We start from the raw sequence: 25503 nt of genomic DNA, 5'->3' as shown, positions 1-25503 counted from the left end.
ATGGACACAACCGCTCCTCCCATTGTAACAGCCCTGAACATCGCATTGGGAGCAGCGGTTGTGTCCCATTTGGCAGCAATGAGACTGGCACAGGGATGCGTTATACAGCTGAGTATCCCCATGCAGGTAAATACGGCCCTCACACAGAGTACAGGTTAACATAACCTGCATAAATGAGGCATTCTTGTATATCTTAGGCCTCCTTCACACAGAGCGTGTGAATCTGTACCCTGTATGAAGGCCCTCTGCTGCGCATCACTGTGCCAGTCTCATTCATGTCCATTGGGATGCAGCACCTGCATGGACACAGCCGGTCCTCCCATTGTGACAGCCCTGAACATCGCATTGGGAGCAGCGGTTGTGTCCCATTCAGGGGCGGACTGACCATTTGGAAACTCGGGCACTGCCTAAGGGCCCAGGGTCAGTAGGGGGCCCCATGAGATGCCCCTGGTACCTTTTTCATAGGCTTTTTTGAGTTTGGGCAAGGACACAGGGGCCCCATGATACCCTATTGCCCGGGGGCCCCATGAGTTGTCAGCCCGCCCCTGGCCCCATTTGACAGCAATGAGACTGGCACAGGGATGCGTTATACAGCTGAGCATCCCCATGCAGGTAAACACAGCCCTCACACAGGGTATGGGTTAATATAGCCTGCATGAACGAGGCATTTTTGTATATCTTAGGCCTCCTTCACACAGAGCGTATGAATCTGTACCCAGTATGAGGGCCCTCTACTGCGCATCACTGTGCCAGCCTCATTCATGTCCATTGGGATGCAGCACCTGCAGGGACACAGCCGCTCCTCCCATTGTGACAGCCCTGAACATCTGGAGCAGAGGTTGTGTACCATTTGACAGCAATGAGACTGGCACAGGGATGCATTATACAGTTGTGCATCCCCATGCAGGTAAACACGGCCGTCACACAGAGTACAGGTTCATGTAACCTACATGAAAGGAGGCCTTATACTATTTATATCAACAAATGTTCAAACACCGCACTGTGAAAAAAAAAGAGTCCTTCTAATCTGCAATAAACATGATTTATTAATGAATGAAGCTGCATGAGTCCATCTAGATGTGTGTAGACATAATAGGGTCTCTCCCAGAGGTCCCCTCACAGCCAGCAGCACTGCACCCCTGACACGTCTGTGGGCGCACATTGCCGCCTGGCTGTGTGTGGATGGCTCTTTAAGAGAACAAGCGCTCCCTCTAGTCCCCGGCTCCATATTCAGGCTCAGTATGCAGCGCTCGTTCTGCATATATTATGTTCATGACGCAGCTGCAAAAAAATGTTCATGTAAAAACTGCATTGAACTTTATAAGACGAGACGGCGGATTTGTGCCTAGGCTCCGTCTAAGCCCACACTGCACGAGCTGTCGGAGTCATAGAGCTGCCAGGGGGCATAGCCGGGGGAGAGAAAAGGTGATTACATATTAATAAGAGGTGTCCCTTTTCTTCAAGGAGCCCCTCTCTCTATTCATGCAAATACCCCCCATTATTATTATTGTGTGCTCCCGGTGCCCGGCCAGCCGCAGAGCCCTGAGGTGAATTAGTAATGAGGCGCCCAGTGTGACACCGCCATAGCCTACGGCTGCACAATGTATCCCTCCGCCGCCGTCCGGACTCCGCTTCTTCCCGGTAAGTCACCTCGTTTTACTCTACCAGGGAGGGGGGTCACAAGCCGGGCCTACCTACAGATAACGGCGCGGGGTGGGGGGGATAGGATACGCATTTTTTTTTTCTGTTCGGTTTGGTTAATATGCAATGTTGTTAATTAGCATAATTTATATATTTATGATAAGGATGAGAGGGGCGGGCAGTGCAGGCCGCCGTTTTGCATGGGTCGTGTTGTGAGTGCAGCCGCAGGACACGGGGGATGGGGTGTGATGAGGGAGGGGGCGGATTTATGCAGAGGACGGAGGGGGTTGTATACGATAATGTATGGAGGACATAGAACGCGGGGGGGTCGGGGGTCCCCGCCCGCACGGTTTTTCGGGGGCTCTGTGTGCTGGTATGGCCGTGTGACATGAGTCGGTGGAGGAATGCTGGGCCGGGCGGACAGGGGGAGTGGAGGGAGCGGGGAGAGGTCTGTATACGGCGATAAATTATGTGCTCTGGGCGGGAGGGGGAGCAGCCTGCCACTGTGTGTCTTCATGGAGGGACGAACGGCTCATCAGGATTCCTGGAGGGCTGACCTGTCATTAGCATGCGGACTACAAGACTCCTCTGACAACCTGGAGTCGACAAGCAATTGTTGCTGGCATTTTTGTTTCCTGTTGCTGCTACTTTTTTTCCCCCTCCAAAATTCCTGAAATTCAAAAGCTGAGTTTGATATATTCCTTAACTACTTAAGGAATGTACGAAAGGTATGGTTTTACCCCTTTATAACCAGAGCAGGTTTTTGATATTCAGCACTGCGCTACTTTAACTGGCAATTGTGTGGTCATGCAACACTGTACCCAAATAAAATTATATAATTTTTTCCCCCACACAATTAGAGCTTTCTTATGGTGGTATTTGTTCACTGGGTTTTTTTATTTTGTGCTATATAAATAAAATCTAGAAATTTAAAAAAAACCACGTTATTCATAGTTTACTATTAAAAAAATTACAAATAAATAATCTTTGTTCATAAATTTAGGCCAAAATGGATTCTACATTTCTTTGGTAACAAAAAAAAAAAACAACCCACAAAAGTTATAAAGTCCACAAACTAGGGCAGGGATGTTTATTTGTATCGCCTGGCGCCTGGGACATGTAGTTCTGGGCGCCACACAGGTATTTTTTTTAAAGCTTTAGCCCTGCTGTAGGTAAGCAGCAGGACTCACCTGTGAGGAGGAAGCATTCAGGCGGCAACACTGTTGCTGTTTGCTTCCACACAGCCCAATAAAGTGCCACCCTCCTGCACCCTGTGTACCCCTGTCCTGCCCACTATGTGGGCAGCACAGTGGCTAAATGGTTAGCACTTCCGCCTGGCAGTACTCGGGTCATTGGTTTGAATCCCTGCCACGGCACCACCTGCCTGGAGTTTGCATGTTCTCCCTGTGCCTGCGTGGGTTTCCTTCAGGTACTCCTGTTTCCTCCAACACTCCAAAGACATGCTGGTAGGTTAATTGGACCCTGTCTAAATTGGCACTAATATGTGTATGTATGAATGTAAGTTAGGGACCTTAGATTGTATGCCCCTTGAGGGTTAGGGACTGATATGAATATACAATATACAGTGGGGATCGAAAGTTTGGGCACCCCAGCTAAAAATTTGTATTAATGTGCATAAAGAAGCCAAGGAAAGATGGAAAAATCTCCAAAAGGCATCAAATTACAGATTAGACATTCTTATAATATGTCAACAAAAGTTAGATTTTATTTCCATCATTTACACTTTCAAAATAACAGAAAACAAAAAAATGGCGTCTGCAAAAGTTTGGGCACCCTGCAGAGTTAATATCTTGTACTGCCCCCTTTGGCAAGTATCACAGCTTGTAAACGCTTTTTGTAGCCAGCCAAGAGTCTTTCAATTCTTGTTTGAGGTATCTTTGCCCATTCTTCCTTACAAAAGTCTTCCAGTTCTTTGAGATTTCTGGGCTGTCTGTCACGCACTGCTCTTTTAAGGTCTATCCATAGATTTTCAATTCTGTTGAGGTCAGGAGATTGTGAAGGCCATGGCAAAACCTTCAGTTTACGCCTCTTGATGTAATCCCCCATATATTTCGAGGTGTGTTTAGGATCATTATCCATTTGTAGAAGCCATCCTCTCTTTAACTTCAGCTTTTTCACAGATGGCATCAAGTTACCATCCAAAATTTGCTGAAATTTTATTGAATCCATTTTTCCTTCTACTCGTGAGATGTTCCCTGTGCCACTGGCTGCAACACAAACCCAAAGCATGATTGATCCAACCCCATGCTTAACAGTTGGACAGAGGTTCTTTTCATTAAATTCTGTGCCCCTTCTTCTCCAAACGTACCTTTGCTCATTCCGGCCAAAAAGTTCAATTTTAACCTCATCGGTCCACAGATCTTGTTTCCAAAATGCATCAGGCTTGTCTATATGTTCATTTGCAAAGTTCAAACGATGATTTTTGTGGTGAGGACGTAGAAGAGGTTTTCTTCTGATGACTCTTCCATGAAGACCATATTTGTACAAGTATCTCTTTATAGTGGAATAGTGTACCACAACTCCAGTGTCTGCCAGATCTTTCTGGAAGGATCGTGCAGTCAAACGTGGGTTTTGAATTGTTTTTCTCACAATCCTGCGAGCTGTTCTGTCTGATATTTTTCTTGGTCTTCCAGATCTTGCTTTAACTTCCACTGTTCCTGATGACTGCCATTTCTTAATTACATTCCGAACAGAGGATATTGACATCTGAAAATGTTTTGCTATCTTCTTATAGCCTTCTCCAGCTTTGTGAGCGTCAACTATTTTCAGTTTCAGTTTTCTAGACAACTGCTTAGAAGAACCCATGGTGCTGATTGTTGGGGCAAGGTCAGATGAGTCTGGGCATTTAAAACCTTAGAGATTGACATCACCTGGTCTTCCCAGACGATGATTGAGAACAATCCATGACACTGGCAGTTCTCATCTTGGCAAAGGGGGCAGTGCATGCTATAAATTCTGCAGGGTGCCCAAACTTTTGCAGATGCCATTTTTTTGTTTTCTGTTATTTTGAAAGTGTAAATGATGGAAATAAAATCTAACTTTTGTTGACATATTATAAGAATGTCTAATCTGTAATTTGATGCCTTTTGGAGATTTTTCCATCTTTCCTTGGCTTCTTTATGCACATTAATACAAATTTTTAGCTGGGGTGCCCAAACTTTTGATCCCCACTGTATATGTGTAAAGCGCTGCGTAAATTGACGGCGCTATATAAGCACCTGAAATAAATATGTCTGCCAGGCTCTGCTTGCCCATCTGTGGGACCGGTTCAGCGGGTAGTAGAGTGTAAAGGGGAGGGAGGAGAGCGGATATGTCTTCTCCCTTCCTCTTTTTGTCCTGAGCTGGAAGTGACATTATGACGTCACTTCTGGGTCCCCACTGACATTTCCTGGCCATCAAGGCCTGTAAAGAATGTAATGCAGTGCATTACATCCGGCGTAGTCCAGGGGAGACATGCAGGGTCTTTCAGACCCTGGATGTCGCAGTAAAGAGAACCTGTCACTAAAATTCATCACATAAGGGACTTTTTGTCCCCTACGTAATGAAGAAAAAAAAAAGGTTAAGTAAAAAAAATTTTTTTTTAATTGTGAAAAATTAAAGTTACACCCAAGCCCATAATCCCAAAAATTTTCTTTTGAGGCCCCCATAAACCCACATATACACACTTACAAATGTGAACGCACAGGCCGGGACACCTACGTATGAAACATTGATTGCGATACACATTAAATATTGCCGCACACGCCAGAGTGAGAGCAATAATTCTAGCACCAGACCCCCTCTGTAACACTAAACTGATGACCTATAGGGGGCTTTAAAAGCGTCATCTATAGAAAATATAGGGGTACTGGAGTTAGTCGCCATTTCACAAGTGCATGCAAATTTAAGCTTTCAGATGTTATATTTTACAAAAAAATTGGTAATTTCTTGCTGTTTTGTGACCTAAAATTAAGTGTATTTTTTTACTAAAATTATGCGTTTCCTAGACCTTTGTGATAATATCGTGTGACATAAATTGAAACTACCACTATTTTATTCTCTATGGTGTCTGCTTTCTGAAAATATATAATATTTTTATGTAATCTTGAGGCCTAAAATGATTTTTTAAACGTGTACAAAAAACACTGAAAGGGATAAAGGATAAGCCGGACACTCGCCTTTCCTGACGTGCACCCAATCGGTGCTCATTACACTGCTAGGTGTCTCTCCTCCCTGCTAGTTCCTGGGTGCAGTGCTGGAGACAGGCAGGGAGGTGAGGAGGAGATAAACAGCACAGTGTTAAAAATATTTAAACTTTTGTAATAAAGCCCCTTTTGTTTTTAAAAGCCCCCAGACATTCATAAAACCACCTCAGATTTAAATAAGGTTTTGGGTAAAATGTATTTTTTTTTTTTTTTTTATCAGGACAAGTAGATTGTCATGAGGGACAAGTAGATTGGGACCCTGATTTAGTCCCTGGTCAAGCAGTTTTTTAAAAAAATTCCATACCCCTGTAGGGTATATACAGTGCATTTCTAAAGTATTCAGACCCCCTTCACTTTTTCAGTTTTGTTATGTTGTAGCCTGATACTGCAGTTGATAAAGAAAATCTGTAAGGTGACCTTACACTGGATCCCATCCCCCCAGACCCACTGTACCAGTGTCCCATGATCCCTCGCTGTCAGACATAAGGATGCCATTTCACTGGTCTGAGGATTTGAAATCCCAGCGATTTAATCTATCTGTTCCTATCAGTGTGTACGGACAAGATGCATTCTAATTGATGTGTACCATCATATGGACGATGCTGACCAATCAGAATCTGTCTAGGGGGATGGGAAGAGGGTCCAGTCTAAGGTCACCGTACAGATTTTCTTTAAGGGTAAGCTTACACTTTAAATTAATTTTTTTTCTTATTAACCACTTAAGCTCCAGAAGGTTTTACCCCCTTCATTACCAGAGCATTTTTTTTGCTTTTCAGCACTGCACTACTTTAATTGTAAATTGCTCAGTCATGCGACACTGAACCTAACTGAAAATTATATAATTTTTATTTGAAAACTAGAGCCTTCTTTTGGTAGTATTTGGTCACCACTGGGTTATTTTTTATTATATAAACAAAAAAAGACTGAATTTTGAAAAAAAAAATATTTTCTAATTTCTGTTATAAAAATATCTAATAAAATCAAATTTAGTCATAAATTTTAGGCAAAAATGTTTTCTGCTACATGTCTTTGGTAAAAAAAAATAAAAACAATCTCAATAAGTGTATATTAATTGGTTTGTATGAAACTATGGTGTATATAGTATACTGTAATTTACACAGCTTTTACTTTCTGACATCCTATCACATTTCTTGAGGTTCTAAAATGCCAGGGCAGTACAAACACCCCCCAAATGACCCCTTTTTGGAAAGTACACACCCCAAGCTATTTGTTGAGAGGCATGTTGAGTGCATGAAAGATTTTTTTTGCCTCAAATTTTGGAAAATTGACAATGAATATTTTGTTTTACACAAAGTCATCATTTTAATGAGTGTTCTCACATGCCATGGGTATATGTGGAATTACACCCCAAAACACATTCTGTTACTTCTCCTGAATATGGGGATGCCACATGTGTACGACTTTTTTTAAGGAGTCTAGCTGCATACGTAGGCCGAAATCTAATGACCACCGTTAGGCTTTCTGAAGGTGTAATTTCCTCATGTCACTTCTTCACTACCTTTCACAGTTTTGGAGGCCCTGAAATGGCCCTGATAGTACAAACACCCCCCCCCCAAATTACCCCATTTTGGAATGTAGACACCCCAAGCTGTTTGCTGAGAGGCATGGAAGATTTTATTTTTTTTCCCAAGTTTTGGAAAAAGACAAAAAAAAAATATTTTTTTTGTTTTTTTTTTACACAAAGTTGTCCTTTTAATGAGATATTTCACACACATGCCATGGGTATGTGTGGAATTACATCCAAAAACATATTCCACTACTTATCCTGAGTATGGGGATACCACCTATGTAAGACTGTTTAGGAGCCTAGCCACATACGGGGGCCGAAAAGCAATGACCACCTTCTGGCTTTCAAAGGGCATAATGTCACCATGTCGCTTCCTTACTACCTATCACAGTTTTTGAGGCCCTGAAATGCCAGGAGTACAAACACCCCCCCAATTACCCCGTTTTGGAAAGTAGACACCCCAAGGAATATGATAAGAAGTAGGGATGCACCGAAATTTCTGTGGCCGAATCGTTTTGCTCGAAAACACCCCCATCGGCCTTTGGACGATATGAAAATAAGCCTTACCTGAGAAACCATTGAATAATCCCGGAGCTGGGCATAGAGATGAGTGAAGGAAAGATGGCCTCCACTCATCTCTATTCCCTTGGAGGACCGGAGCGACGTCACTACATCACTTCCGGTTCCAATGCCTTGTAAACAAGGCTTTTTTTTTTTTTCTTTAAGCACTAGATCAATGCTTTTTTTGATCTAATGCTACATTGTAGAGGAGAAGTGTGGGGTTTTATTGACCCCATATCTCTCCATAAATAGGACCTGTCACTACTTATTTCTATCACAAGAGTTGCATGCATTCCTTGTGATAGGAATAAAAGTGATTTAAAAAATGTTTTTTTAAAGGGACAGTGTAAAAAGAAAAAAAATTTACCATGCTCATGCATAGTGGTGAACGCATATGTAGGCCACGCCCATACATGTAAACTGTGTTCAAACCACACGTGAGGTATCACCACGAACGTCAGAGCAAGAACAATAATTCTAGCACTAGACTTCCTCTGTAACTTTAAACTGGTAACCTGTAGAAAGTTTTAAATCGTCACTCATGGAGATTTTTAAGTACCGTAGTTTGACGTCATTCCATGAGCGCGCGCAGTTGGGTATCTATTTAGTCACCGTAATCATTCATCTTTCATATTTTACAAAAAAATTGGGGTATATATATTTTTTTTTTTTTTAGGGCCCTCCTAACGCTCTTGTATTGAACTGTATTGTTGCTGTATTGTCTCCTGTTATATTATAAAGCGCTGAAAAAACTGTTGGCGCTATATAAATCCTGTATAATAATAATAATAATAATTTTTTTTTTAATTTGCGTTTGAAAAATATATTCATTTTTAAAAACTGTCCGTTTCGGTTTTCAGCCAAGTGCATCCTGAATTTTCAGTTTCAGCACCAGAAATTTCATTTTGGGGCACCACTAATAAGAAGCATAGTAAATATATTGCAAATCTTTTCTTAGAGAAAAATAAAAAAAGAAAATACATTTTCCCTTCTTTTTTCATTTTCCAAAAACTTTTGGCAAGGAATGAGATCTCCAAAATACTCACCATGCTTCTTAGCAAATACTTTGGAGTGTCTACAAAAAGGGATCTTTTTGGGGGGGCAATTGTATTATCCTGGCATTTCAGGGCCTCTGGAACTATGATAGGTAGTCTGGAAGCGAAATGAGGAAATTACACCCTTTGAAAGCCTGAAGGTGATCGTTGGATTTTGGGCTCCTGTACATAGCTAGGCCGCCAAAAAGTCTCTCACATGTGGTATCCTTATACTTGGGAGAATTTGCTGAATGTGTTTTGGGGTGTAATTCCACATATACCCATGGCATGTGTGATAAATATCTCATTAAATTCACAACTTTGACAATTTTTTGTCATTTTTCCAAAAAATAGTGTAGAAAATAAATCTTCAATGGGCTCAACATGCCTCGCAGCAAATAGCTTGGGATGTCTACTTTCCAAAAGTTATTTTTGGGGGTGTTTGAACTGTCCTAGAATTTTATACTCTACATTAGAAGCTTTCGCCACACATCATGTAATTTTCTTTTTTTCATGCAGCCTATGGGCTGAACGAAAAAAAAAAGAACCTAACAGATTCCTCCATTCACATCGATCAATGTGGATGAAGAATTCTTGGCCAGAAAATGTATATATCGAACCATTGGAGCTACCACCCTTTGACAACCCTATGCGCATTATGCTGCGCATACTTGAAAAAATAGAGCCTAACAGATTGTTCGATGTGGATGAAGAAATCTGGGTCTTAAAAAAGTTAATAAAACATATGCCGAAGCATAGGAGCTACCTCCCACTGACCACCCGACGCTTCTAATGCACAGGTTCTTTTTTTGTATGCCAAACAGATTCTTCCATTCACATCAATCAATGTGGATGAAGAAATCTCTGTGTGGTATGCTCACTATGAGAATATTCTTCCACACATCCACCCACTTCTAAAGTCGGCATACTTGTAATGTGGCTGAACGAAAAAAAGAACCTGACAGATTCATCCATTCACATCAATCAATGTGGATAAAGAAATCTCTGCCAGAAAAGAGTGAAAAAATTATGTGCTTAAGCATATGAGCTATCTGCCCACTGAATACCCCAGGCCCTCATGCGTGGGTATACACTTTTTTTTTTTTAACTGCAGATGAGGTATGTATTCTGGGAGCAGCACCTTGTTGCTGTCAGAATAAACAGATTAGTGCTGCAGAGAACTGGGGTTCCTGGAAAGCAAACAACAACAATTAACAATAAAACACAGTGACAATATAGCATTATCTCAATATTAGCAACTTTTTAAAAACCTTTTTTTGTATCAAAACCCTAAACTTGCTAGCCTATGATTTTAGGGTCTCTCAAAATGCAATTGGCAGTTTCCTGACTACCTACTGTAGCAAGCGTACACCCAGAGATGGACGCGGTTCAACCATTTTGGCTTCAACCTCCATCTTGGTTGAACATATCCCCCTGCATTCTCCCCATTCCTCTCTGTTCATACACAGTAACATATGGCCTGTGTGTTAGAAGTGTCACAGGCCGGCCAGGGCACAGCAGAGAGCCCCGAGCTATAAAACCCCCAAGGGAGCTGGGGCCTCGCTGTCCAAAGAACCTGTGCAATCTAGCAGATCGTAACAAGATTACCCAAGCCTTCCCCTGAGTTCAAAGACATTCCCGAGTAGTAGAGACTAGATAACATTTTTAAGAACCATTTTTTCCCCTATGTCTCATATCTTGGAATATGAGAGACTTACATAAAAACTAGGTATATCTTCAGATTGGCCACGAGAAGACAAACCGTTTGATAGGTCACACTCCCTGACTGGAATACCTAGGACAGCAGAAAATTACATCTCTAAAACCCTTCAAATATGTATTTCATATCTACCCGTTCCTCAGATGCGTTTGCATAGTAATCTACCCGCAGGTGGAATGTCACTTGTGCATAGGGAAAGTTATGAGCCAAAGTATGAACTATAAGAGATTTTGGCTCTAGTTTAGGTCTACGCCCAGACCTTCCCTCCCTAAATGGGGCATTGGTCCTTGACGTCAGAGACACCCCCTGCTGGGGAACTACAAAATGGGCTGTCAGGCCTAAGAGAGCTAAGTTGAAGAATTCTCCCTTTTAACATCAGAACTAACCTGAGAGACGTGCCCTTTTGCTTTGAAACTTAATCTGCAAACCCAAGGCTGATTGGCAAGTACTTTAACCCTTTAACCTCTGTTGGTCTCTGTATATTTATATATATATTGGTTACATTTTTTTTCTGTAAATATTTTTATTGCACCCTTTTGACCTTTTTAGTAAAAAATCTTTCTTTCTGAAAGTTGTGAACCTGTTTCTAAAGCCCTTAATGCAATTCACGAATTCCTGCATCTAAAAGAGCGCTACTGTGTTTGTTTAACCCTCTGTATAACCAGTCTGCGGTGACAATGTTATACAGCCGATTACCTCAACCATTAGTGTTATTGCTGAGATTGCCGAGTTTCCTCTTTCTCTGTACAAAAAGGAGGTGGTAGCAGTGTGAAGGGTTAATTGTGTAATTAACCTGACCCAGTAACAATCGTTCCCAGGCTGCTGGTACATCGATTGTGGTCCAATTAGCTGGAAAATCATTGTGCAGGGTGCAGCTGGGTGTGGCATTGTTACGCACATGACATCGCGATTTTAGATTGGCTGGTCCTTCGGTCACGAGTTTGGTGAGAAGGTCAGGGGTCTGACGCCGCGTTCATCACACCTACCATATGTCAAGACCTTAGGGCAGAATTGTGTGCCCTAGACTGCATCGCGCTGTATCCTAGACTAATACTCCACTAGTGTATGTGTGTCATGTCTAATGCTGGCCATACACATATAGATTTTCGTTCAAGAATTTTCGTTTTCGTTTCGTTTGATTTTCATATTGTTAGTGGGGTCAGATTGATGTTCATTTTCGACAGCAGTGACGGGAAAAGGAAGGCAGGAAGGAAAACTTTTCTCGATCAAACAAATTTTCGGCCAGTGTATGTGGCTATCGTTCAGAAGTTACATTGATTTTAAAGTCGAATATTAAAAGCAAAAGACAATTTTCAAACAACATTTGTCTATTCATTGAATATTCAAATAAATTTTGTAGGACTTTTTTTACGGATCTTCTCGCTCGAAAATCTACACGTATGGCCAGCTTAATTCTGTGACAGAATTATTCTTTGGGTTGTCCTTTGGCTTGAGGTACCAGAGATGGCAACTGGAAAATGCCTGTCCTGCAGCCAGCTCTCTGCATCTGTATTTGGGCCACAGCACCTCTGGGATACAAAAGAGCCTGGATGATCTCTTCCTGAAATTTTAGGAATGATCCACTTCTTCCACTTGCTTTGTATATCAAAAAAAGCATTATATGCAGCCACTTGAAATATATATACGGACACTTTTTTTTATACCAGTGTCTGGCTTTATGGGCAGCTAAATACGGTTTCATCATTTGGCTGTTGAAGACTCCCATATAAAGATTACAGTCATGGACACAGGGAGGCTTTTCAACGACACCAGCTGCCGTCTTAATTTAGAATTGTATCTGCGGGAATAAAAGACAAGAATAAAACATTCTGTCCTTCCACTTCACTGCGAGTAATTCACTCTTCTGCAAGCAGGCTTTTTCCCCCTTTCTAAGTCGGGTGTTACTGAGCCCCCAAGCCACAGCAGCCAATTCCAACATTGAACAAATGTCTAAAAAGTGGCACACTTGTATAGAAGTTGACAACGTACAAATGGTACTCCTTACAGAACAAGGGTGACACCAATTCCAGGGATGTAAAAATCGTATTGCCCGACACCCGGAACATGCAGTTCCAGGTGCCAGGTAGGTGGGTTTTTCAACATTTAGCCCTGCTGCCTGCAAGCAGCAGGGTTGACTTTTTTTTTTTTTTGCCTTTTAATGGAGCAACTAGGAGGAGGAACCTGTGCCCATGCCTTATCGCTGAGTGGACTTGCAGGCTTGGCGTTTCTCCTACAGGGGTAAGTTGTCTCCAATAGTGGTGTACCAGGGGGAGGAGCTTGTCTTGGAGGCCTATCGCTGAGTGGATTTGCAGACTCAGTATTTTTCCCCACAGGGTGCGTTCTATCCAATAGTGGAGATCGAGGACAATGAGTTTGTACCATTGGCCTATCACTGAGTGGCATTGCAGTACTTGTCCGAGTGACTGCTATTTTATTCTCTGTGAAGGAATGTGTGTCTGAGGCTAATGTGTGAGGGATGAAGGATTGACGCAAAATGGATGTGGACAAAGTGTTCAAAGAGTTGTATGTATCCACCTATATTAGTTTTATAGTTGGTGTAGGGGGGAGCGAGAGGCCAGAGAGTTGAGGGGACAGGACAGGTATCAATGCACTTTGGTATTCCCGCAGAACAATGAGAAATGAAGTGTCTTGTGCCTCAGTCTCTTTACTTGTAGTGTAGTGATAGAGTGTACAGATGACAGAATAGTAATCCTTCTAGTCAGTGATAGTGCACTAAGGAATCTGATGGTTGGTGTATATCCCTAGCCGAATGGTTTTCTTATTTTTGTGAAGTGTTGGCACCCCTGTCTGTGTCCTTTTTGTGGAGATTCACCCTGTTTTGTTTCGGTGTAGCATGGAGATCTGTGTCCTGTGAAAATGTGTATCCCCTGCAGCAGCTGCACATGCGCCGGAATCAGGGAAAACAAGGTGAGTGTAGAGCTGCAGTCGAAGAAGTCACTTAACTCCTTACATTCTGGGCTACAATACAAGCATGGGTCATCATTATTAAAAGTGTCTATCTTGCCTGTGTCCCTACTTGGCTGTCACGGTGACTGAGCTTCTGAATCCTGACCATTGTCTGGCATGTAAAGAGGGAAGTGACTTCAGGTACTTCTTGGCTGCAGCTTGGCACTCCCCTTGCTTTCTCCATTTCTGCCACATGCACAGTTGCTGCAGGTGATGCATATTTTCATGGGATACAGAATCTTCATTCTACACCGGTGCTTGACTTGGCTGCTCAGCATGTGCTTGTACTGAGTGAGTGCTTTTGTGTACCAGGGTAACTTGGTAGAATAAAGGTTTTTGTTTTTTTCATTAGGGCCAGACCCCCTTTTACTCGCTCAGCAGATATGCTTCTGCTGAGCGTTAAAAGATCCTGATAATCCCCTTTCCCAACAAGCACCCAATCACACTGCAAGGTCTCTTCCCTCTCTGCTAGTTCCCAGATGCGGTGCTGGAGACAGGCAGGGAGTTGAGTAGGAGATAAACAGGGCAATGTTAAAAACAATAAAAGTTTGGGTCGCCATAAAGCCCCTTTCCCTTTTAAAAAAAAAAACCCAGACATTCCTAGAAGCACTTCAGATTTAAATACGGTTTTGGTTAAAATAATTTTTTTTTATCAGGAAAAGCAGATGGTTGTGAGGGACAAGTAGATTAGGACCCCAATTTAGTATTTTGAAAAGCAGTTTTTTTTTTTTTTGTTAAAATTTGAACACCCATGAAGACCCACACTATCTTGCCACTGCTCCCCATGTAGTCTGGGCAGTCGGGGGCTCCCATTCACTGTCTTATCTCATGAACTTGTACATATAGCCTATAAAAGATATAAAATTTGCAGTGCTTGTGAGCTATGATGGTGTATTTAAATAGATTTATATTGTGAACCAATGTGTATTATTCCTGTGGTTCGCTTACACTTATAGACATACCCATTTAAATGTGTGATTCCAATTATTAAAAATGATATTATAATTGTGTCGTGCTCCACTAATATTTTTAATTGTATATATATATTAATTATATGATGAAACAACAATAATTATTTTCATATATACCAAAATCATGAAAAAAACTTAAATCATTAATTAAAGTGCAATATAGTGCTCTAATGTAAAAACATAAAATTCTCTCAATAATAAAATAAAATGGTGGTCAATATTCAAATAGATATATAAATTCAAAAAAGTCCACTCCATGATAATTTTCAAAATAGTATTCCTTCTCTATGCGCTCATCTTATTTTTTGGCCAAACCGCTAAGGCTAAAACAACTTGTGTCCCATATATGGACTAGTGGGTAATTTCCAGACTTTAACTTTATTCCAGGAAGATGGGTAGATGAATGTAGTATTATACTTTTTCCACAGGGGGTCTCATTGGCTTGCAGATCCCTGTTTTAATGGATTAGTGTGGATGGATGGATTTCTCCCTCTCTCCTCCAGGGGTCTTTCCACTTCCTGCTCCTTCTCCTTATTTCTCCATATGTTTGGTACCATGCAACTGTGTATAACTCCTTTTAAGCGTCGTGATTGAATCCTCCTGATGAAGCCACATGATTTGGTGGCGTAATGCGTAGGGGAGGGGCTCTGACGTCACGAAGCTTAAAGGAGTAATACACAGCAAGTACACACAGTGTATAGAGCACACAGAAGACACCATATTATTACAAAAAGCTATTTTAAATGTTTCACAATGTGAGTGTATCTATGTTTTGAAGCCTAAATAAATTATTTAAAAAGGGTAAGGCACTATATCTGTTCTTTTGGTTGCATGGTACCAAACATATGGAGAAATAAAGAGCATCTTTTTTTTATTAAAAAGCTATGGAAATCATTAGTAATTTATTAGTAATTTATTTATTTATCATAATTACTATTATGATAGAGGAGTGTAAATGAATTATGCAATTCGTTTACACTCCTCTATCCCAGTTTCTGATGTTCTGAAGCTTGCTGATCCAGAGGGTAGATATGTGTTTATTAAATGTAAGATTTTCTAACAATCATTTACATTGGTTAATATTTATGTGCCTAACTCTGGACAAGCTTCTATGGTAACATCTATTTTATCAAAATTAAGAGATTTCCAGGAAGGACTTTTGGTGTTGGGAAGTGACTTGAATTTAACACTAGATCTATTGTTAGATACGTCAATGGGGAAGCCAAATATATCTAGATAACGTCTTAAGAAGCTAAAGCAAATGGTCCATTTGCTATGGCTGATAGACGTCTAGCGTATTCTGGATCCATTGGAGAAGGATTTTTAATGCTATTCAGCTACTTATAATACATACAGTAGGACTGATTATTTCTTAATTTCTCACTGTTTATTGGAGAGAGAACCATGGTCCCAAATAGGTACCCAATTGTGCTCAGACCATTTTCCACTTTACTGTTAAGTAAAAATCTATAACAAATGTAAAATGCAATCAATTTGGAAACTGAATGAGAATTTACTGAAGGATCCTCTTGTAAGGAAGGCCATTGTGGAAACACTTGCAAACCTCTCTATAGACCATGTAGATGATTTAACATTGACCCCTATAAAGTAGGAGGCATTGAAATGTGTCCTGAGAGGTGTTCTTATTTCTCATGGTTCAAGATTGAAAAAAGAAAGAACTTCAAACATTGCCTCCCTACTTGATATATATGAATTAGAAAAGAAAAATAAGCATAGCGTGGAGGCCTCTATCTTTTACATTTTACAACAAAAAAGAGCTAAATTGCATTCATTAATTGATCAAGCATATTTAAAGCATACGTGCACGCATCGTGTTCTTTATGAATGTGGTGATATAAGTAGTAGGCCTCTAGCACGTACAATTTAAAAAAAAAATCTAAAAGGTTTATATCAAAGATGAGATGCCCACAGTGGGTCTTGTGCATGCTTCAGAGTAAATAGTTTCAACCTTTCATGATTATTACTCTTCAATATATAAGAAATAATAATATATAAGTATAATTTTAGATAGTAGTAAATCTTCCCAACTTATTGACTATATACAACGGACAGCCTTACCTAGACTGACAGAGAAACAGGTAAAAGCAGTTTGAATCTTTTTTCGCTGGAGGAAATTATATTGGTTATTAAATCTTTAAAGCATGGTAAAAGTCCAAGACCAAATGGATTCATGGGAACTTTTTATAAGCAATTTGAGGATTCTCTTACTCCTTTTCTGGGCATTATGTATAAAGAGATCTCATTGAGCTGCCCTTTTACTAAACAGTCACAAGAGGCACATAGCGCATTAATAGCTAAAGAACTAAAGGATCCCACTTTGTGTTCCAGCTATGGGCCCATTTCTTTAATAAATGTGGACCTAAAAATATTTGCTAAACTCTTGGCTTTACATCTACAAATAGTGATTCCCTCTTTAATAGGACTAGATTAGGTGGGATTCGTTCCCAATAAGGAGGCACGTGATAATATCTTAAAAACAAATTTACTAATACAATATGCATGGAACCTTAAGATCCCTTTATGCATTCTATCGCTAGATGAAAAGAAAACTTTTGACTGCTTAGATTGGAGGTTTATGGTAACAACTTTGGAACAAGTAGGTTTCTCAAGTGAGCTTATTCAAAAAATATAATGGAATTGTATAATGCCCCATCTGCCACGATAAGGGTTAATGGCATTCTATCTCAATCTGTTAAAATCTCAGATGGGACACAACAGGGGTGCCTCTTGTCTTCATATCTCTATATCCTGGCTATGGAACATTTTTTTTTTAGATATATAAACACAGGGTAGAAAAGTTGTTATAGTTGTACTATTTTGATGTCAATCAGAATGAAACTATGAAACTTAAAAAGGTATTTTGTATATAACTCTTAGTTTTTGGAAAATGCTAATAAAATGTGTGTGTGTGTATGTATGTGTGTATGTATATATATATATATATAAAAATGGGATTTGCAAGCATCTCTGGAAAGCTTCTATGGGCTCTACGGGTCTGTGTTGAAATTCTGGGTGGCTGCGGGATGCTACTAGTGCTAGCCACCTCACCAGCTTGGACTGCACTTCTGGGATTCTCCACATCACCATGAGATACTGCAGTGCTGGCGTGTAAAAGGCAAGGATGTACTAGGGCGCTGGTGCTTGTCAGATCACCAAAAGGTAGTGCAGCGCTAGTATTGTCACTCTTGTGTGCCTATTTTGGGCATTAAATTTACAGCTACCTAGTGTGACTATTGGGCAAAAGAGCTCCTGGTTGTCGGGGACTTCTTGCGCATTAGAAATAAAATTTACATGCTAGTGTTAGCAAAAATCAGGCTTTATCTTGATAAAGCTGCAGTTTTGTGTACAGTGTATCAAAGATGGCAGTGATCAAAAATTATCCTGACACTACACTTGTTGGGGTGGGGTGTGGAGGGCTAAACGCAAGTGCTGGCAGCGAACAGTGCTGATCCTGCTAACACTCTGTTTTTGGGGGACACTGTACAATTTTGTTTGTGATCAAGATACTACTATACTAGTTATGGCAGTTACAGTATAGTGTGGTGGGCAATCAAAGGGTTAAATGTGGAGGGCGATAATGTAGTGGTTAATCTGGCGCTATTTGATGCTACCTGCGAAGGTCACTGACTGATGCTATCTGAGTTCTCTAGTGACAATAATACATTGATCAGTTTATGTCAATATTTTTGAATTTCAAAGCGGTACATTGTTTTGCATGGAAATTTGTTGTTTTATATTGTAGGTCTGTAATTCTTAGGAATAACTCACTTAAATCTGTCCAAACAAGAGTCTAGTAAACATCCCGGGTATGATAAAGTTTGAAACACGAAATTATAAATTATAATATAATAAATAATGATAAAAAAAAAAAAAATGTAATTAAATAATGTAATCAAACCAAAAACACTGAAATTTTTCCAAACAAGGGTGCAATATTACTAGACACTGCATATTGGTTTATTAAACATCCCAGGTATGAAAAATTTTGAAACATGCGTCTGCACAAAGTCCGACGTCACAATCAGGACAATGAAACCTGGTTTCCTTTCTGATTTTCTTTCCACTGTCATCTCACTTCGAGCAACAAACCACGCACATCCTTGTAGATGCTGACTTTTTCTCGGTTGGTGGGATGTAGTCCAGGAAGTGACAGCCAGTCAGGCATTCCGGATTGACAACGCCAACAGCACGACGACCTCTATTCACAGCCATTGATGGTGTTTTGTGGTTCACAAAGATACATTTGGCAATTTTTCCAAATTTAAGTCAGAATGAATCATAAGCTTGTCACACTTTTTTTTGAGCAGAATGTAGGCATTCCACAAGCATTGCTGAAGAAGATGCCTGAATATCTTCTTATAGTACTTCTTTTGCTGTTTCCTCATTGCTGGGTAGAATGTCATTTCTTGGTTGGCTCTGTCGACACCTCCCATGGTGTTATTGTAGTCTATCACTACTTGTGGCTTCATGATTTCTTTCCCACCTTTTGTGCGTACCATGACTGGTGAGATATTATGAATTGTACTCATTAGGCACACTTCTTTCTTAACACGCCATCGCAGTACCATCATTTTGCCTTTCTGCCAGGCAACCATTTCTCCAGCCTTCAGTTTCCTAATACCAAACATTGGCGGCACGTTGCGCTGGTTAGCCCTAACGGTTCCATAGGCATCTGTTTTATTTTGCTCATAAAGTTCAGGAGACGTTTAAAAGTTGTCGGTTGTTACGCAATAGCCCTGATTTAGCAATGGCTCAGTGAATGAAAGAACAGAAGATGTTGCCATTCCATGGTTGCTTTATTTTGGATTGTAGCCAGTAAAGATTCGCATAGCCTGTAGGATTTTACGCTAAATTGTGCTCTCTTTGATGCAATGTATTGTATCCTGCTGAGCCTTCCCTTGTAGGCCATTAGACTTTCATCTATGCTGATATCTCTTTCTGGCACATAGCTCCATTGGAAATTCTTTAGAATCATTTGAGATACTTCTCAAATTTTCTTTAGGTATGGTGCAGGATGAGTATTTTCATCAAATTCTTTGTTGTTTTCGAAGTGTAAAAATGTCGTGATCAGGGAAAATCTGTACTCTGACATGACTGTGCCAAAGAAAGGAGTAGCAAGTAATTTATTAGTTTTCCAATACCACTTCTGCAGGGGTTTCCCCACCAATCCCTAAAGTACTACTAGGCCTGGAAATGTCATCTTTGGTCACTGGTTCCCACTTTCTGCTTCTTGGAAACTTCCGATGCAGAGTAGTCAAGTGTTTGCTCTTGGTACCAGTTTGTCTCTATTTTGTCTATTTTTTCAGTAACCTCATCTGTCAGAAATAATTCTAATAATTCAACGTCTACTTTCATTCCAGATGCTCCAGTAAATGGGAATCTTGGGGGCGTTGCCTGATCCGTACCACAGTCAATAGAATACCAAGTTTGCACATCACTGAGCTCAGTCGCAGAATCGTCGCTGTCGTCACTTTCAGTGTCTGATGACGAATTTCCCCACAAATCACTATCGCTCAATTCTGCAAGTGATTCTAATTCACTATCAATACAAAAATTAGCACTCACTTCCTCTACCAAAACCCCAATAAGTTACTTAACATTCCTTCTCCTGAAGTGCAAAATAATAATAATAAGTAAACTTAAATAAATAAACAAAGTATAAAGTCCCATACACCTAAAGTCCAAAGTAAAGTCCAAAAAAATCTTTGCAAGTGATTTCCCAATAAATCTTTCTCCCCGGGTCAGATTGGTGGTATACTCCAGAGAATCTTCGAATACCTCAAAGAAAAAATCTCAACATAGTATATTACCCCAAATAATAGAGTAAAGTGCCACACGTGTCACATGCAGATACAAAAAGGTGCCACAGCAATCCTGAGATTTCAGGACTAATAATTCTATTAGCAACTCCACTACACACAATATAAAAGGTGCATAATTACCCCAACATAGATAAACTCAGCATAGAATCCATAGTATAGATGAGAATGCCTCCAAAACATAGTTCTACCATCTTCTCCAACCTTTTCCCATAGACTTCATAAACAGACCAGGGATCAGTATGTGTATTAAAAGATAAACATATTTTATTGTAGCAACTTACATTGAAATTTGATGAAAACAGCTTCCATGTAGTGAGATAGTCCAAAAAGACCCCACTCCTTAGCGGTAACTCTTTTTATATCCCCTTATCACTCAGAAGGAGAGCCAGGCAAACGTGGAAGTCTCCAGGGTTGGGACAACCGCGTGTTCCAGAACCCAAAATGGCCACCACGGCACTTCCGGAAAAACGTCAATACGTCACGTTCCCCGGGGAACGTGACGTGGTGACGTATTGACTAATAGAATTATTAGTCCTGAAATCTCATGATTGCTGTGGCACCTTTTTGTATCTGCATGTGACACGTGTGGCACTTTATTATTTGGGGTAATATACTATGTTGAGATTTTTTCTTTGAGGTATTCAAAGATTCTCTGGAGTATACCACCAATCTGATCCGGGAAGAAAGATTTATTGGGAAATCACTTGCAAAGATTTTTTTGGACTTTTGGACTTTACTTTGGACTTTAGGTGTATGGGACTTTATACTTTGTTTACTTATTATTATTATTATTCTAATTCACTATCGCTGTTTTCTAGCTGGTCTAAAACCGCTTTTGACCTACAGGGACGCTTTTTGGATGTCATGGACATTCTCAAGTTTCCAGGCAGAAAGAATGGTAAAAGTACAGTCAGGTCTCTGGACAAAGCGCTAGGGACAAAACTGAGGTGAAATGGTTTGATATAGTAATGTAATCCTAACAGATTACAATGTATTGTATATGTCATATTTTTACTTTTATTTTAATCTTCCGTCGGCTCCGCCCCCTCACGTTATGACGCTCGCAGGGAAAGGAACCTGGAAGACGGATGCCGGCATCAGCCGGAGGACGCGGTCGGAGGACACAGCGGGAGGACATCGGGGGGAATCGCAGGACAAGTTAAGGATGTACATTATACTAATGACATTGTGACAGGGCACTCAGAGGGTTTAATAGAGGGCAAGAAAGGGGTTAAAAGTGCTTAATGGTGTGTAAGTGACACTTAAGTGTAGGTGTTTTGTTTATACTCACACTGGTCTGGCTTCTTGTTGTCATGTGATCACTATAACCAATCATAATGACCACGTAATACCTGGTTGCCGGTCATCATAATGTGCCCCTAACCCGGAACAGGCTGTATGACATACAGTCCGGGGTGTGCTACCAAATATTAAATTAAGGGTGCCAATAATTTTGTCCGGTCCATTTTTTAGGGTTTTGCGTGCAATGTGTCAGTTTGGCTTTTTGTTTCTCCATTATTTTTTTTTTTGTGTCCTAGCAATACAAACAAAAGAAATAAACATGAGAATGCCTAAACATTTGTAATTGCAACAATTTTCTGGGTGAAGTGGTGCATTATCTGACAGAAATGCAGGGGTGCCAATATATTTGGCCCTGACTGTACATGTATGTGATCTAGCCTGCTTGTGCCTCCCTGCCGCAGTAAATGTACTGCCAATGACTCCCACTACTGTCTCAGTCAATGAGGAGGGAGAATCCCTAGAGAGCCAAGGCTCTCGTGCATAACGCTGGATCACGATGGGGTTCAGGCAAGTATTAGGGAGTCCGAGGGGGCTTCTGCACACAGAAGGTTTTTACCTTCTTCCATGGAATGCACAAAGGTTAAAAAAAACTGTAGCCTTTACAACCACTTTAAAGATAAATATACACTAATAGAATTTTGTTAGACATTTTGCATTGTCATTAGTGGTGTCAAATCAACATTAATGTGGAACTTCACTCTCTGTCAACATGGACTATTTTTAACCACTTCAAGTCTAAACTTTTTCATCCCCAGGTCAATTTTCTACTTTCAGCACTATCATATTTTGAATGACAATTACTCAGTCATGCAACATTGTACCCATGTGAAATGTTTATCCTTTTGATGAGACGGATAGAGCTTTCTTTTGTTGGTTTTAGATCACCACTGTGTTTTTTATTTTTAGCTATAAAAATGAAAAAATACCAAACATTTTGAAAAAAAAATCATTTTTTTGCTTAGTTTATGTTATAAAATTTTGCAAATAGATAATTTTTCTGTATAAATTTAGGCCACAATGCTTTCTGCTACATTTTCGGGGTTAAAATAACCCAAAACAGTTGAAAGTTACAGAGTCTACAAACTGTGGGATATATTTGAAAATTGATCAGTTGAGATCCTAAAATGCCAGATGCTGGTATGGCATATGGCAGTGATCAGGACACTGGTATGGCAGTGATCAGGACATTAGTATGAGGTATGGCGGTGGTCAGGATGCTGGTATGGCAGTAGCCAGGACACTGCTATGGGGTAGGGGGGTGATCAGGATGCTGGTATGGGGTATGGCGGTGATCAGGACGCTGGTATGGGGTATGGCGGTGATCAGGACACTGGTATGGGGTATGGAGGTGATCAGGGTGCTAGTATGGCATATGGCGGTGATCAGGGTGTTGGTTTGGCATATGGTGGTGATCAGGACACTGGTATGGTGGTGATCAGGACATTGGTATGGGGGTGTTTTGTGTGCACTGGGACAGGTGACGGGTCTCCCTGCATTATTTATTATGGGCATTGTGGGGCAGTGTTTAGGGACACATGGGGCATTAAATTGGAGCACTGGGGTGGCACTGCAGAGTGTGTGTGTGTCCTGACAGGCTTCTGTACACTCAAACACTGCAGGATTGCTTCTCTCTGCTCTCACACTGAAAGCAGAGATAAGCGATCTTTACTTTGTTTCATTGTTTACTATGTGACTGCTGTGATTGGTCACAGCAGTCACATGGTAAAACATCACGTGATCGCCCAAACAGAGGGGTAATGTGATCCGCTGTGTCTGGGCAACACACCGATCACTTGGCTGTGCGGTGCACGCTCTGTGAGCCATGCACAAGCCATCGACTAGGGCTGACGTTCAGAAACATCAGCCTCATCAGTGCTGCTTCCTGTGCGTGGCCGGTGTACAATGGGCGGTCAGGAAGAGGTTAATTCTTATGCTGCTAGCTTCACTAAATGGATAGGAAACTATATCATATTTACTTGTTTTAAACTTTTTTTTAGCATTTCTTCAGTTACTTCCTGGTTTCCATTCTTAGACAAATTATGTCATACATCCCAGGAGTCTTCAGGAAAGGAGGGGAGTGTTCCCAACTCAGCCAATGCCTGAGCCAAGGGCAGATGGATTCCAGGAACTAAATGCTACGTGAATCATCTGCCCTTACTCAAGATGGCCACTGCCAGAAATGCTAGGGGGTGTTTTTCAAAGTGCTTTCTCAGCAAAACAAAGCATGGAGACATCACTGGCCTGCCTCGCCGCTGGCTATCCCCGCTTCAGTCCATCCTGAATACGGCTGCCAGACTCATTCACCTTTCCAACCGCTCCGTTTCCGCCACCCCCCTCTGCCAATCCCTCCACTGGCTTCCGATTGCGCAACGGATCAAATTCAAAATCCTAACGCTGACGTACAAAGCTGTCCACCATACTGCCCCGAACTACATCACTGACCTAATATCCAAGTACCGCCCAGCACGCACACTCCGCTCCTCACAAGACCTCCTTCTCTCTAGTTCCCTGGTCTCCTCCTCCCATGCCCGCCTCCAGGACTTCTCCATGGTGTCACCCATCCTCTGGAACTCCCTGCCCCAACCCATCAGATTATCACCTACTCTCCTCTCCTTTAGGCGCACCCTGAAAACCCATCTCTTCAGGGAAGCCTACCCCGCCCCCTGCTAACTTGCCGACCTCCTCCACTCTTCCTACCACTCCATCCCCCACAGCTATCTCCTCCTGTGCCACCATCCCCTCCCTCCTAGATTGTAAGCTTGAAAGAGCAGGGCCCTCGATCCCCTCATGTTTTGCATTGTATTGGTATTGTTCTGTCACATGGTCTGTCCCCCTTTATAATGTACAGCGCTGAGCGAACTATTGGCGCTTTATAAATACTGTATAATAATAATAATAATAATGGATGGATGGGGGATATCTCTTTGAATAGGAAAAATTAATTAAACAGTGCTTTTGGTTTGTGGTGCTCAGATACAGTGTAGGTGACGAGCAATTTGAAGAAGCAGGATGGAATATTTTTCTTGAATGTTTATATTTTGAACAGTGAATGGGGTTTTCGTTCAGTAAAGTCTGTTCATTCCAAAAGCGAATGTTAAAGGACAAGTACAGCCAGAGCTTGTTTGGCTGTACTTCTGTGGATCACAGGAGTGCAGTTCGTTCTACACTCCTGTTACCTGTTTTCAGGTGACAGCAGGCCGATCATCAGGGCACTGATGATCGTGGCCCAGAAGTGCCACCCACCACTTCCGCCCATCTGTGCCCAGCAGTGCACCCACCTGTGCCCAGCAGTGCCTACCAGTGCCACCCACCTGTGCCCAGAAGTGCCACCCACCTGTGCCTTCTAGTGCCACCCACCTGTGCCCATCAGTGCAGGCCAGCAGTGCTGCCAGTCAGTGCCCAGCAGTTGCGCCAGTCAATGCCTAGCAGTGCCGCCAGTCAGTGCCCAGCAGTGATGCCAGTCAGTGCCACCTATCAGTGCTGTCTATCAGTACCCATTATCAATGCCACCTATCAGTGCTGCCTATCAGTGCCACCTTATTAGTGCTGCCTATCAGTGCCCATCAGTGCTGCCTATCAGTTCCGATCAGTGCTTCCTATCAATCCCCATCAGTGCTGCCTTTCAGTGCCGATCAGTGCTTCCTATCAGTCCTCATCAGTGCTGCCCCATCAACGCACATCAGTGAAGGAGAAAAATTACCTGTTTGCAAAATTTTATAATAGAAACAAAG

At 41.4% G+C, this 25503-nt stretch overlaps 1 protein-coding gene across 1 annotated transcript in view; it reads left to right on the top strand.

Annotated features, from left to right (window-relative positions):
* The first annotated feature begins 1240 nt into the window (after positions 1–1240).
* POU6F1 (POU class 6 homeobox 1) overlaps positions 1241–25503 on the top strand; it is a 196942-nt gene continuing 172679 nt past the window's right edge. Inside the window, exon 1 of the mRNA XM_089692912.1 lies at positions 1241–1641. The gene's annotated coding sequence lies outside the window, so the exon portion shown is untranslated. The remainder of the gene's footprint in view (positions 1642–25503) is intronic.

The sequence above is a fragment of the Staurois parvus genome, unplaced genomic scaffold (assembly GCF_062004578.1).
Source record: "Staurois parvus isolate SC_StPar_1 unplaced genomic scaffold, SC_StPar_1.0 ptg000023l, whole genome shotgun sequence".
Lineage (NCBI taxonomy): Eukaryota > Metazoa > Chordata > Amphibia > Anura > Ranidae > Staurois > Staurois parvus.
The sequence above is the reverse complement of the archived record's forward strand: the minus strand, read 5'-3'. Positions and strand labels throughout refer to the sequence as shown.